Below are 15,266 nucleotides of genomic sequence, written 5' to 3'. Positions count from 1 at the left end.
TCTCCCTCTAGCAGGCCAGAGCTACATGGGCTTAGCCCACCAGTCATGTTTGGTAGAACTGAGAAGGTGTGTTTGTCCTGATAATTCTACCCATGGACGTGCTAGGAACATTTCCCTCAGTATAGCTAAGTCTCCTTTCATAGCTCTGTCTGTTTCTCCATTTTAAAGAGCTCACTGAAAGGACTGAATGCTTTATTGATTTGTGGGGGGATGGAACTTATACCAGCTGAGGTAAGTGGGTAACTTCTTACAAATCCTGCCGCAGAAGTCCGTAGAATGCAAAGTGAACTGGGTCTTCATCCCAGCTGAATGGAGGGGTGAGAACAAAGAGCTGGGCTCTTTGGGAAAATGCTGAATCTCCCTTTGTTTTAATATTCATCTAGAAATTGTTGCATCATTGCAAGTGTGGATAGCTGATCTGATGGCTCAGTTGTCCATATTCTTCATTCATGGTGTCTTCTGACTAATTACCCAGGTTGCATTGATACTAACCTCTTTCCATCGGGAAAGAAAAGACTTGAAGCAGCATAGAATCATAGACTTGGAAGGGGGCCATGCAGGCCATCTAGTCCAACCCCCTTCTTAATGCAGGATCAGCCTAGAGCATCCCTTACAAGTGTTTGTCCAGCCTCTGCTTAAAGACTGCCAGTGAGGGGGAGCTCACCACCTCCCTAGGAGGCTGATTCCACTGTCAAACAAGAGAGTTTTTTAGGTGATATTATTGGTGAATCCCCCAGAAGGGTCAGAAAAGGGTACCAGACTTTTGATAGGAAATAACATTGCTGCAAATATCATATTTCTGCCGTTGTTGTTTTTTTGTCTCATCAAGCTTTTGAAACCATGGAAAACCCCTAGGCTGTGAGACTGAATGTGGAAGAGGTGTTTACGTGTACATCTGCCTGTGGATCCCATAAGAAACTCCTTGAGGACATCTGAGCCAACGGTCACAAAGGGCTTTCAGAAGCCACCTGTTGTCGACATCGTGGTCTGTGTCATGTGAGGAGCCCTGTGGGGTGAAGGCAGAGAGATCGTATAGAGAAATGTTTACAGAACATGGATGGGCCCATTCCAACTTGTCGCGCAGGCTGGCTGCTCCCGGATGCTGGAGAAGATGTCTGGGACTCCAGAGATTATTCAGTGCTGTGGTTCCATTTGTGCCTAAAGGTCTAATTTTGGGAGCCATGGCCCTTTCTTGAGATTATACACAGAGTTTCTCTCTTACTGAATTTTAACTCTAGAGTCTTCATAGGTTTTTCCCGCTCTCCAAGATGTGCTTGAATCGAGGGCTGGGAGCTGGATGCTCCGTTCTCCTTCACATTCCAGTTTGCCCCGTCAATCCCTCTACATGCACAGTGTTCGTTCCCTCTCATCGTCCCTACAGTGGAAAACCTGGGACATAGAGAACTTCAACTAGGACCTAACACTGTTTCACTACTGAGATAAGAGGCCATAGGACTCTGAAAGGCAGTGCATAAACTGGCTGAATTTGACTGAAGCAAATGCTGGCCAGGCATGTCTATCAGCCACCCCAAAGCCATCCTGAAGCCATTCTAAAGCATTCAAATGGCAGTGCTTTCCATTGTTAGTGTTGCTCATTGTTTTATGTATGCCTGGGGGTTATTTTTATTTCAAAAACAGCCTTAATCATTCCACTTTTATTTACATGTATACCTCATCAACACCCAGCAATTGGGGGGTTGGATTTTATTTTGTGATTTTTTTGTGAGGTTCTTTTGTTGTTGTTTTTTACTTTGTATTGAACATTCCCCCCCTCTTTGCATTGTACTGAATTAGCACATGGGCTGTTGTCAGTAGAAGCAATAGAGTGCAGAAGGCTATAAAGAGCACAATCCAGTGTGGTGAGAGCAGGAGAGCTTTTGCCTCTGCCATCCTCCTTCCTACTACTGTGCAATTCAAGTCCTTCTTAAGCCATTACCGGTGGGCATGCTCAGAACAACAGAGGAGCTACTTGGAGCAGAATGTCACCGAACCTGCTAGCAAAGAGCTCCTTGCACTGTAACCTGCGAGAGCCGAAAGAAAACCCTGCAAAACAGCTCCTTTTTTTAGGCTGTAAAGAAATTCAGCAAGTGTACAATTGCTCTGGTTCCCATTTGTTTGTGCTGTCCGTTTCCTGCCCGTCTCTCGTCCACGCTGAGCATGCTCAAGAACAACAATTCATTGGCGTGACCCATAGGAGCTTCCATTCACCGTGGGTAACAGCGAAATGATTCTCATGTCTAATGTTCTATGCAATCAAATAACAAAATTTTAAAAAACTGTTAATATTTAATAAGTTCAATGTTATGTATAAGGATTTAATTGCAAATGTGCTATTGAGAAACTGGATAGATATCTTTATATCGAACACCTGTGTGTATGAAGTTTTCAATTAGTGGCATGCTTGACCCATTGGAGGGACACTTTTGCCAAAGGGTAGCCATAGAGCCGTTGACTGTCTCTGTCTGTTGTAGAGCATGGCTTGCTACCTCTCTGCACGGTTTCATCTACTTAGAATGCTTGCAGTTCTTCGCTTGAAGTTAATTTTTTTCCTCCAGTTGGTTCATCTTCTCTATTGAATGCCATTAACAGATTTATGCACTTGTTATTGAAGGCCTGTCAGTGACTCTGTGAAGTGTAATTATCCTTCAGATTGTAACACCAGATGTTCCCCACCAAACCGTATTAACTCTCTCTGCCCTTTGCCACATCCTTCCCTGCAGTAGCCAATAGACCTAGTAGTCCACTACTAGGGGAGCCTAGGCTTTGTCTAGAGTCTAGACCTGAAGCACATTCTTCCTGGCCAAACATTACCTTCAGACTATTTGGGATCACCACAGGCTAGGCAGGTCCTCCAAGAATGAGGACCTCTGGCAAACTCTGCAAGGACAATTTGAACAGCTCTGGCATCATCTAGTGTCCAGAACCCACCCAGTGTTCCTTTCCTAGTTTCAGCACCTGAGGACCAACAGAGGTGGCTGCTGTTCCCACTAATGCAACTAAGTGAATAAAGAGCAACTGAGCTGCAGCTCGTGGCGAGATGCTGAGAGATACCATTTTTGATGTAGATTCTAGCATCTACTAGACTCCCTCCCATCCACAATGGCCATCCCCCCTGGTGGAACAATTGCATTAAGAATTTCTTGCATGACTGGCAAGGCAGAGCTCTTTGTCTGCAAAAAATGTGAGTCTGTGTGTCCCTTTAAGTTGAGAGAGGTTAAGAGACTAACATCTCAGCTACATGATGCACAATAAAGAAAATGTATTTATTTAGAGTACTCTTATGATACTTCTCCAGACAAAGTGGCAGGCAATAAGAACATTAGAATTACACACACACACCGCTATGGTAGTCCATGTAGTCTCAGTCTTAAGCAGATGTCTTCCATGAGAGGCAGAAATGCAGTGTGGGGAAGATCTCACTCTTCACCAAGGGACTCTGGTGACTAAAGGGAACTGCCACATTCAGAGGAAGTAAAACCTCTGAATACCAGTGCCAGGAGGCAACATCAGGGGAAAAGCCTCGGCCTCTATGCCCTGTTGTTGGACCTCCAGAAGAACTGGTTGGCCATTGTGTGAGACAAGATGCTGGACTAGATGGACCCTCACTGGTCTGATCCAGGAGGGCTCTTCTTATGTTCTTATGACTAGAAGCAGAGATCTAGAGTAGATAACACAGTGTATTTCACCAGCAAGAAATCCTTTTTAGAAACAAAATACTCAAGCTGTTGCATTTATATTGGAGATGAAGACAAAAGCTATATTTTTCAGTGCAAGCTAACCCTGTTAGTGGAGAGCCAGTGTGGTGTAGCAGTTAAGAGTGGTGGACCCTAATCTGGAGAACCGGGTTTGATTCACCACTCCTCCACATGAGTGGCAGACTCTAATCTGGTGAACCGGGTTGGTTTCCCCACTCCTCCACATGAAGCCTGCTGGGTGACCTTGAGTTACTCACAGTTCTCTCAGAACTTTCTCAGCCCCACCTACCTCACAAGGTGTCTGTTGCGGGGAGAGGAATGGAAAGCAATTGTGTCTGTTGCGGGGAGAGGAATGGAAAGCAATTGTAAGCCGCTTTAAGACTCCTTAAAGGTAGAGAAAAGTGGGGTATTACAACCAACTCTTCTTCCCAATACTGTTGAAATGGTTGCATTTCCTAGCCTCAGTTGGACCTGCTGTCCCATTGGAACAAACATCTAGAAACAGGACAGTAGCTTGAGAAAATGCTAGTTCTTTCCCCTGGGGGCTACCATCGCAGCAGCTGAGATGATGAGCAGATGAGAATTAATATCCCAACAAGACAGGAGCAAAGAGCCAAGGCTTCTATTGGAACTGTTCCCAGAGCGGAAGGCTTTCATGACCAGTATGGGTTCCTGGCAGCTGCTTCAATTAGGATGGCAAGACGGGCCAGGGAGATTCCCATTTTCTCTTTCCTCAAACATGGATTTGTTTCCATCATGGGCTGAGAAGTGGTTCAGTCTACCAGCCCCTTCTCAGCTACGAAGGCCTCTTTAGCTAGGGACTCCCCAACAATGACAAGTGCATAATCTGAGGATGCTTCTTCAGGGCTCTAGGTTGAATTTGTGTCCCTTACAGGTTCTCTCAGCCGTGGCTGCTAAAATCCCCTCCATCCCTTCCATTGTAAATATTTGTACAGTGTGTATAAAAAAGAAGAAAAGCACTACTCGTGGTATGAAGAACAAAAAAAAAGTCAACTCATAGGCCCTTCCTGCTGGGCTCCATCTCAGTGACCAGCACACCTGCCAACTCTTGCTTTTGTGTACAAAGAGATCAACAAACAAAGCCTGGTGTTTGTGGCTGGCTCCTTCGGACTGTTCCTCTTCTTGCGAAGCATAGCAGAGTCTTGTAGAGTTGTCGTGGCTGTCACATGACATGTCCCTTCCACACCCTCCTCACCCCTCTTACCTGTCTCTTGAGTTGTTTCCTTTTCTCTCTATTTTTTTTTAAAAAAATTATTTTTTGGGAGGTGGGAGGGGTTGTGTGTAAAAACAAAAACCCCATCAAACAAAAGAAGTTTACAGTTGTAAGTGCAATGACCTAAAATCCTTTATCTGAACATTGTAAATGATGTGTGTGTCCTGCTGTGCTCTGTGAGAACTTGTAGTATTTCAGTGTACCACCTCATGTATTGTGACTCCGTATGGGAAGTTGCCCTACAAGGTATTTCTGTGGAAAACAGAATAAAAGGACTTGATATGATTCACAAGGTGCTCTGGTTTTGTCCCTACCTGCACAGAGCCTTGAGATTTGGGTGGGTTCTTTCCCTCCATGACTGCCCAACTTTGAGACTTTCAACACACCGGCTTCCAAGGCCTACAGTGCAGTCCTAAGCAAAGTTACACCCTTCTAAGCCCACTGCAATCAATGGGCATAGAAGAGTATAACTCTGTTTAGGATTGCCCTTCTATCGCTCACTGATTGTAGGTAAATCTGTGTCTGGGCTGTTCTGTTTCAGACTGCAGGTGGGAGTAACTTGGTTGAATTCTCCTTTACACTCAAAAAAAGTTGCCTTCACATAACAAAAGAGGATGTCAGGGAGAAGGCCCACCCTTCTTCCAAATGTCTGATTTGTTTGTTTTTTGTTTGGGGGGGGGAATTGTAGTTTTCTGTATGAAGGACCTAGGCGAAAACTGGCATGCATTAGAACTCATCTGGCACTACATTATAGCTGCATCCATCATAGCTGTCACAGAGCCAGCCAGCAGCTCGGGCTGTCTTAGACAAATTAGTTTGGGAATTTCCAAGATCTGAAAGACTTGCCTAGTCACATACCAGCAACCCACATAATTGTGCCCATATCACATCATAATTAAAATGAAGGATGCCGCAGGAAGATGCACCTAAAACTGTTGGTTCTAGAGAAATTATGTGCCCAGAACTACAGACATTTTTTTATATATGCATAGACCTGATCTCTTCAATCCACCTTCAGAAAAAGGAGGGGGGAAATTGCACAGATTGGTCCCACAGATAGATTGTGTTATGTCGTTTATTTTTTTCAGTCTTTCTTTTCTCTACTCAATGTGGACTCAAACTGGTTTTCAATATGAGAAAAACAACCACCACCCATCAAACAGAACAAGTCCACCTGTCATCTTCAGACATGGGGAGGGAAGGAGCAGAACAGGTGGTAGCAGCTGTGCCCTTGATGTTAATAGTCTCCCCCAAGTGCCCACATTACGTTTCCATACACCAGGAGATATGGGGTTAGATGCTGTTCTTCTACATGTATAGTATCCCTGGGCAGGTGAGTGTGCAAACCAGCCCCAAAAATAAGCCACATGAAAAGGCACATACACACACTAGTCTCTAGTCACCTCACCTGGGAGAAGACTCCAATCCTAAAAGTGAATATCAGTGCAGAACCTGAGCAAATCCATCTGCTGTATCATATATCTAACATTCTTGACTGACCCCCATACAAATAAAAGAAACTGTAGAAGAGGGCTACAAAGGGCAAAGGCAGATTTTTTTGCCAACACAAGGATTGCAGGATTGTTAAAAATTGTTAAAAATTATGGGAGGTGTAAAATGCCATGCACAGATACTGCAAACACAAAACGGTTCCTTCACAGTCTTCTCATGAGAACACCCTGTCAGATTTCATTCGCTATTTTTAGTTGTCACAAGGCATCCACTGTTGTGAGGAGCTGCTCTGCCACCCCAGAAAGACATGGTGGCAGCAGCAACAGTGAGGATGACAGTGCAGGGGTGGGGGGGAAAGAGCAGGGGAGGTAAAGTAGTTCAAGAACCAGTGGGAGGAAACCAGCTAAAACAGGCATGGAAAAAAGGTTGGCCCCGTGGGAAGTCTGATCCCGAGTGAATGAAGAGAGGAAGGTTGGGGAACCAGAGCAACATAGGAGAAGCAGGTGCCAGTAGTGGTGGTAGGGCACAGAGACAGGAATCCCCCTTCCTTGTGAGTCCACTTGTCTTTCAATACTTCTCAATGAAAACCATTGGAGCGCAAATCTAACATTTAATGTGTGTGTGTGTAAAGTGCCGTCAAGTCGCAGCTGACTTATGGCGACCCCTTTTTTGGGGAGGTTTTCATGGGAAGAGACTAACAGAGGTGGTTTTGCCAGTGCCTTCCTCTGCACAGCAACCCTGGTATTCCTTGGTGGTCTCCCATCCAAATACTAACCAGAGCTGACCCTGCTTAGCTTCTGAGATCTGACGAGATCAGGCTAGCCTGGGCCATCCAGGTCAGGGCAACATTTAATATTGGATATTTAACTGCCCATCCCTAGTTAACCACTAGTAAGGAAAAATTTAGGAGATCCTTCTCCACATTGTCTCATAAGAACACAAAAAGAGCCCTGTTGGATCAGACCTGTGGCCCAAGGAGTCCAGCATCCTATTTTACACAGTATCCTTTATTATTAAAGAAATCCACAGAGTGATAGGAAAGCAAAACAGCAATTCAAACTAGAATGTGCAGAAAGCACATGTTGCCCTCCTGGAGGTTGGAGAGAGGGAGATCACCAGGAGGAGGGAGCTGGAAGGAAAAAAGTCCCTAAGGATAATGATCTAGATAACAAAGGGATACCTCAGAAGTAGGGTTGTCAACCTCCAGGTGGTGGCTGGCGATCTCCTGCTGTTATAACTGATCTCCAGGTGACAGAGATCAGTTCCCCTGGAGAAAATGGCAGCTTTGGCAATTGGATTCTATGGCATTGAAGACCCTCCCCTCTCCAAACCCTGCCCTCTTGGCCTCCACTTCCAAAATCTCCAGGTATTTCCCAACCCAGAGCTGGCAACCCTACTCAGAAGGACAATAGAAGGATCTGACCTGTCCATCTTAGTTCTACTCTCTCTTCCCCCCCAGGGTTGCCAGCGTGGTGTAGTGGTTAAGAACAGTGATTTGGAGTGGTGAACTCTAATCTGGAGAACCGGGTTTGATTCCCCACTCCTCCATATGAGAAGCGGACTCTGATCTGGTGAACCAGGTTGGTTTCCCCACTCCTCCACATAAAGCCAGCTGGGTGGCCTTGGGCTAGTCACAGCTCTCTTAGAGCTCTCTCAGCCCCACCTACCTCACAGGGTGTCTGTTGTGGGGAGGGGAAAGGAAGGTGATTGTAAGCCAGTTTGATTCTTAAGTGGTGGAGAAAGTCGGCATATAAAAACCAACTCTTCTTCTTCTGGGTTGAAAAATATCTGGAGATTTTAGGCGTAGAGCCTGGGGAGGGAGGGGTTTGGGGAGGGGCAGGGCCTCAGTATGCTATAATGCCATAGAGTCCACCCTCCAAAGCAGCCCTTTTCTCCAGAGGAACTGATCTCTGCTGCCTGGAGATCCGTTCTAATTCCAGGAGATCTCCAGGCCTTACCTGGAGGCTGGCAACCCTACCCCTCCAACAGTACAGCTGTTCTTGGTGCATTGCATTGTCCCTTACTTTCAGCAGCTAATCCACAAACAGGGTGCGGAGGCCAAAGCCTTCCCCCTCAAGCACTAATATTCAGAGGCTTACTACCCTTAGATGTGAAAGCCTCTAAAGATGCCCAGTGCCCTAGCACACAAGCTTCCTCACAGAATGATAGATGTTTGGTTTCTAGTCAGCTGCGCTCCTCCTGCCCTCGCTGGAGCAGACTTGCACAGGCTTTTGTTCACCCAATGTAATACATCCACGAGCAGAACAAGTTCTCTGAATTTAACTGCCTTTTCATAACTGAAATAGCTGAGCCATTTCTACCTTTGTGCCACCGCCTCTGATGCACAATGCAACCTACCCTCTGTTGGCCTCCCCCATTTTTCACATCTCGCTTCCTGACGTGCCATTGGCTTATATTTGTTTAAAGCAACCCAGGGAATAGAGGAGCTGGTCAAATGCTGATTGTTGGGAGAGGAAGGTTTTTTGCATTGTTATCGACAGCACTGAAGCTTTGCTCTCTCCCCCCCACCCACCCCCGCCAGTAGGTTTACAAACCAAACATTTGGTCTTCAGTACTTGTTTTTAGAAATACTAAAACTACAGCATTGCCATGTTTGGTGCATATGTTTTTCTGAAAGTAAACTTGCATTTTTCGGTTGTGTCTGAGATGCTCCCACAGAGCCTGCCCGTCAATTCAGAACAGCTTCAGAAGCTCTGTTTACACCTCACTTTGGCACCCCCATGCAGAAATGCATTTGATGCCAAGCTTGTGCGGTCCTCCTATGTGTCAGGCAGAAGAATTTTTTGTTCTCACGGGCTTCTGCTAAGGTTCGCTACTGTGCTGCTTTTTGTTGATGGGGGAAATGGAGGTGCTGGGGAGCAATCCCAAGAAGGTCTACTCAGTAGTAACTCCAATGTTATTCAGTGGGGTTTAGACTCATGAAAGTATCCTTAGAAGGAATCCTTGGTTTTATACTGTTGGTTTAAAGGAATATGCAGCTGGTCAGTTTTATAATGTGGGAGTTGCTTATTTATCATGTGCTATTTGTTTCGAATGTTCTGTGTTACTTGGTTTTAGTATTGGAAGCCAAATAATGCCACTGGAATAATATCCATTGCAAAAAAAAAAAAAATGGGAACAACCCTAAATTTCACAATGATGTTCCATGCAGTATGTTTTTTTGCTAGCTTTTCTTCTGCAGGATGCTGCTCCCTTTATACCTGAGTACATTCCTGCATTCCAGGCCAAGCTGCATAGAAGAGCCAGGCTTTCATGAGGAATGAGAGCTAATGTCTCTTCCCCTCTTTTACTGGATCTATTATAAGCATAGAAACATAGTCCATCCCAATAAGCAGCAAACGCCTTGGGCATATGAGGCATTGCCCAGTACTGCGTATACTACAGTGCCTAGCCTTAAGATTATAACATTATAAATGAGGGTCAGTTGGTCTGGTTCATGTAGAAAATGACTCTCAAAATGCAGAGGATGATGGCTGCATTTGGCCACCACCACAATCTGGATACCCCATCACAGATAAAGATACGGCAGCATCCCAAGGCTGCAAACAGAAACACTGGAAGAGGCTTCCTCACACACACACACACACACACACACACACACACACACCTGTCATGAGATCTGCTGGAAAGCGTTATTTTTGCCTGGATTGCCTTTCATCAGGCTCACTCACATCCAGCTCCTTACCATAGCCACATGCTAGATCAGCACCAACACAGCAGGACCTGGGCTATATGGAAAACAGAGAGTGCGGGCAGGCTCAATATCCTCATGACATTCACTGAATGCCCTACGATCTCACCTGTTAGTTTCATACACACTTTTAAAAGGAGGAATAACTGAACAGGTCAGTAGCTGGATGGGAAGCCTGTTTCAGCAGGTACTGACTGACCCACAGTGAAGTTGTCCGACACTCTGCCCTTCGTAAACAAAGCATTAAGAAACACAACCAATAAGGGCTCCAGCTTCTCGCAGTTTTGAGACAGGGTCAGGCATGGGCTCTTGTATTTCGAAAGTGATGATAATCGTGGTCATTTTTCAGAGCTGCTTCTCAGACTGCTTGTTCAGTACAAGGATAAATGTGTGTACACCCACACAGGCACACTCAAGCCAAGCCACTTCCTGAAGATACGTAAACACTTAAGTGACATACCAGAATGCGCCCATCTTCATCTGCGCTGACCTGCAGTTCTGGGCACAGCTCATATCCCATCCTTTTCAAAACACACTACAGGCTTCCAGAACAGGAAGGGAAGCATCCAGAGGTTGCTGCCTCCAACCCTGATATACCTCGAGGGCTTTGTACAGAGGCCTGTCAAAGACATTGCCGCTCTCCAAGAGGTTCCTTCCCTCTTCTTCTGCTTATTCTCCCCTCCAGTGCGCTACTGTGTGGGGTGGGCCTCTCTTGCCCGCCCACCCCATGCGGACACAGCTCCCACTCGGCGCCTGAGCAGCCATCTGCCACCCAGCACTTCGTGTTGCAGCTCTGCTGATTAGGAGCGCACAGGAAATGCCAATCGGGATGTGTCACTCATCATTACCCTCCAGTCACACTGCTACGGGGCTCGCTTCCCACTCAGCTTCACAAGGAGATGCCCTTCTGACCCTGAAATACTGCTGGCTGGATTCGTAGGGGGGAACCACTCCTGTAGAGATCTCAGTCATTAGAGAGATGGGTGGGGGGTAGCCTCCTGCTATGAGGCCCTTCCATGCATATTTACAGTGAGCCCCATGCGGGCCCTGGAGCCGCACAGCTTTCTTGTGGGAGTCACACAACATGTGCTATTCCCCATTCAGAACTGGCACAGGAACATTTAGTCCTACACAGCCAGTGCTGGCAGGAGTTGTGAATGGCACCCCTTCTTTGCCAAGAGAGGCAGTCGCTTTCTTTCCTGGCTGCGAAAACGAAGTGTACACTTTTGTCAGACATCACATTTGTCGTGAGGAAAACAGCCGTTCTACCCAATGGCAATGCCAGAGGGGCAACCAAAACTAGCAGACTCAACTCTGTAGGCCCAGGTCATCAAAATGGACTGTTTTGATCCTTAAACTGATTTTGAAGGGTTTCCATACTTTAGAATGCTACGCAGCCTATTCTTGTATGGCATTTTAGTAAACAGCTTTCCTCAGAAAGAATGTATAGTCTTGTCTATCCCTTTGTTAACTCTCATTACGTTAAATTCCCGAAGGAAATTTTGTATTTTCTTTCTGGCACACCTGAGCTTAAATCCTCCATTGATTCTGGAAACCTTAGGAAAGGAAGTCAAGGCTGGTTGGAAGTGTTGTCACGAGTTCTTCACCCTTTCATTGGTGGCACACAGAACAAAGCTGATCAACACAGCATTGAATCTGAAGGAACAATACAACAAGAGAATCCGAAGAGGAACTCAGCTCATGTGTAAACAAACAATTTGATCTTATGAACTTCAGCAGTATCCCTAGACACATTTGGGGCGAAAACGCATGGTCGCTTTATCCTCCTTTAGCCAGGATTGAATGCACATTGGGTGAAACGCATGCGTTCGATCCTGGCTGAATCCTGGCTGAAACAGGGATTAAAGGAGGATAAAGCAACCATGCATTTTCGCCCTTAGATTAAGTACTGCAAGGCACTCTATGTGGGGCTGCTTTTGAAGATTGTCTGGAAGCTACAGGTGGAACAGAATGCTGCGGCCAGAGCGTTAACTGGAGCAGGTCTAACCATATCACTTCAGTCTTGTTCTATCTACACTGGCTTCCAATTGCTTCTGAGCTCAATTCCAGTACTACTGTAGTATTAACCTTTAAGGCCCTGTATGGCCTGGGACCATACCTTACGGACCACTTCCTCCCATACAAACCTACTGGTACACTCCATCATCTTTGGAGGCCCAGCTTCAGTTGCCCCCACCATCTGTAGATAGGTGGCAACCTGAGAAAGGGCCTTCTTGGTCATGGCACCAAAACTTTGGAACTCCCTCCCCAGGGAGATTTGTATGTCTCCCTCTATTGGTGTTTTTTTGCCAGCTAGTAAAGCCTTTTTTGTTTTGTCTGGCTTATCTCCAATAGCAGTTACTGGTCCTCTTTCTAGTGTTGTTTGTTGATGATTTATTTTATCATTTTAACTGTATTCTTAATTACTCAAATGTTTTAATGTTTTTTATGTACGTCGCCTTGTGGACTCTGATAGGATGGAACGGCAGCATAAAATGTTTTAAATAAGTACTATCTTAAAATACTGTTCTTCTTCTGACTTGGTTAACATGCACTGTAAGACAGCATGCCTTCTGCACTTTTAGGGGTCAGAAGCAGGTCTGCTTCTCAACAGGACTACTGACTGCTGTTTAAATAGGACTTTGAAACACTTCCAACAGTGAAGCCTATAGTCCTACTTCTCTGGAATTGCAATACCAGGATTAATCCCAGCATAATACAGTCAATAGCCTGTGTGTGCCAAAAGCTACACCACAGCTGCCAAAAATGAAAAGCAATCTAGTAATACCAACAGATAACATCCTTGGCAATTCTGCCAGCACCCACCAACCACAACACTGCACACCAATGACCCCTCCCCCCAGACAACATGGAAGGCACCAAAAATGCATGGCAAAAGCTGGATGATCTCATGACATCACCCAGCCCACGACACATGACCAGCCATTCAGAAAAAGACCACAGTGCCCACATGGTGCTGAACATAGGAGGCTCCATGGAGCACTCAGAGAAGTCACAAGCAGACAAATTGCATAACATAACACATTCGTATTGCTCTCTCTATAAAGGGAACCAGCATTTTGGAGGGGAGGAGCATAAGCACAAGGAAAAATAAAAGCCACAACAGCAGGCAACACTAAGAGCCACCCAGTGGAAAAGTAATGAGAAGCAGATGTTAGTTGTGGTCCCACCCTAAGGCAAAGGCCAACTTTGAAAGTTTGATGGCAGCGATATTAGATGGTGGCAGCGATATTAGATGGAAAAATGGCGATGCATCACGATTAGAACCAAGGCCCTGTGCTCCAAAAAGCAACACACTAACCACACAAGTGCACACTGAGCTCCTGCAATGCAAATCACAATATCCACCACCCAGAGATCCATCCGAAGGGGCTCTGTGGGCCCATAACCAGTGGACAGGCACAGGACCATTTCCCATTTTAACCCCTAACTCCGGTCTCCCAGGAAAAAGAGCTGAGAAGAGACACAGGAGATAGCACAGGATATTAGCATCGATAAGTGACTAGTCCAGGGACAAATAGCCTCACTCAATACATTATTAGACCAATTCATGCTCAGAAAAATCACTTTGCCCTGTTCTTCTCACCCAGCCTCACACAACCTCTTCATGCGACTCATCACCTCGGTCCTCTCTCTGCTGATTTTGTCCCAAGATACCTTGTCATCCATGTCACATGACACAACAGATGGGTTAGTCACTGCCTCAGCAGTAAGCAGGGAGAGTTTAGCTGCTAGTGCATTTTCAGTTTTTTGGTTAGCCACCCTGAGCATTGTCTTGATAAAAAGGGAATTTTTTTTTTTTCAAAATAATGAATTGTGCTCCAGAGGCAATGCCATAGGTAGAATGCAGACCCTCAACCTCGGTATGGTGTTATAGCAGAGAACCCATAGATCTTCCATTCCTTCCCAGTATGTGTGCCTCCTAATGAGAGCACCCAGGCTGTTTTTAGCCCTCACAGAAAGGTGTAATAATTATGAAGTCTTAAGGATTCGTATTAGTACAGCACAAACTGAACAAATGACAGTTCCATAATTTCTAAAGCATGATCTTAAAAAATGGGGAGGGAGGAGAAAATTAGGATTAGAAGCATCTTTCACATGCAAGAGAGGCTGGGTGAATTGGCTGTGATCCTCCTCTGAGGACAGAGGGTTACTAAAACTGTAAAAAATGATGCTGGTTTATAGTACCATGAGGCAGTGGGGAAGTCGTCAAGAGCTTCCGTTTTATTCTAGAATCTAGATGGTTGCTTCCAGGACATGTGGATCCTTGTTCTACTGGAATGTGAAAGTCAAACATGGCTGAACCACATGGTGGCTTTGCTGCTACACTGGAGTCTGCGGAAACTGCCAGCTTTAGAACACCTTAGGTCTCACAAACTATGGTACTGAATTTAAACATCGCAGTTTTTATTTTTGCATTAGGACCAGTGTTTTCAAAAACAAATTCAAAGCAATTGAATGGAACTCAGAGGACATAGTCTGATGATAACAGAAATTGCTTGACTGACAGTAATGCAAACATTAGGTGAGGGGAAATCTATGGAAATGATGTTTCACATTTCAAACACTGGCAGCCAGATGCCTGTAAGTTTTAGGATTTGCCATCTCTGTAGGATTAGTGTATCTGCAAACCACACAGCAAATAAACAGACACATTTATAGTAAAAATAATGATATTTATTAATAAAAGCAACTAAGTAATATAGAATACATCAAAGTTAGGGAGAAACAAAAGGAATATACAAAATATCAGAACTTGTCTGACTGAGAGTAACACATGCTCAATTTCATCCTTTTCCTCCAGACACTATCCCTCCAGGAGCATCATGAGAAGCCCTAATCCAAAAACACCTTGTTTGATTTGCTCTTTTGTACAACACCTTTATCTTGACACTAATCAATGTTTTAGATAACTCACGAACAAAAGTCCAAAAGTGGATCTCCACCACACTTCATGCACCTAAGCCTTGGTCTCAAACACCACCTGTCTATTTTCCCTCAGATGGCAATTACCAACAGGAAGCTAAGCAAGGGTACAATTTAACTGAAAGAGGCACACCAGAAAAGGATGCTTCTGTCAATGTGGCCTGACACCCTGCTAATAAAGCGGGCCTCTACCACCAGCAATGCATTCTACAAAAGGGCTCCAATT

The 15,266-nt window shown here is 45.3% G+C and overlaps 1 protein-coding gene across 1 annotated transcript in view; it reads left to right on the top strand.

Moving 5' to 3' along the window:
* The window catches only part of BSN (bassoon presynaptic cytomatrix protein), a 253,495-nt gene extending 252,508 nt beyond the window's left edge, over positions 1-987 (top strand). Inside the window, exon 12 of the mRNA XM_056852460.1 lies at positions 830-987. The gene's annotated coding sequence lies outside the window, so the exon portion shown is untranslated. The remainder of the gene's footprint in view (positions 1-829) is intronic.
* The last annotated feature ends 14,279 nt before the right edge of the window (positions 988-15,266 follow it).

The sequence above is a fragment of the Euleptes europaea genome, chromosome 1 (assembly GCF_029931775.1).
Source record: "Euleptes europaea isolate rEulEur1 chromosome 1, rEulEur1.hap1, whole genome shotgun sequence".
Lineage (NCBI taxonomy): Eukaryota > Metazoa > Chordata > Lepidosauria > Squamata > Sphaerodactylidae > Euleptes > Euleptes europaea.
This window is presented reverse-complemented; position numbering and strand designations above follow the sequence as displayed.